This window comes from Halyomorpha halys, unplaced genomic scaffold, assembly GCF_000696795.3.
Source record: "Halyomorpha halys isolate HHAL.00 unplaced genomic scaffold, Hhal_1.1 Scaffold78.1, whole genome shotgun sequence".
Taxonomy (NCBI): domain Eukaryota; kingdom Metazoa; phylum Arthropoda; class Insecta; order Hemiptera; family Pentatomidae; genus Halyomorpha; species Halyomorpha halys.
In genome coordinates, this window is record NW_027108467.1 from 1,000,352 (window position 1) to 1,000,788 (window position 437).

Consider the following 437-nt stretch of genomic DNA (forward strand, 5'->3'; position numbering starts at 1 on the left):
GTTGCAACTGAGAGCTGTTAGGAGGTTAAAGGTGTTTGTTGGTACTTTTTATAATAAGTTTTACATTTAATCTTATTTTATTTAATTTCCTTTCATTTTCTTTTTTTTTGTAATAAAAATAATATAATCCCAGTGCAATAGCTGAAACCTCTTGTACGCCCGCCATGCTTGCCTTTCTGAATAACACTGACATGTGGATGGCCCGCTCTTTGTTTACCGAGCATTTGTACAAGCCTTCGATTCGTGGCGAGCGGCCAACAAGTGGATCCGCCTTTAAACGTTTCTGTCATCAACATCCCTACAAGGTTTACCAACTTCTTTGGTATTCCCTGTTCAATCAGAATATTATACAGCTTCTGGCGGTCAATAGAATCGTAAGCCTTTTGGACATCTATATAAAACTGATGAACTACCCCATTGTATTCCAACTTTTTCTG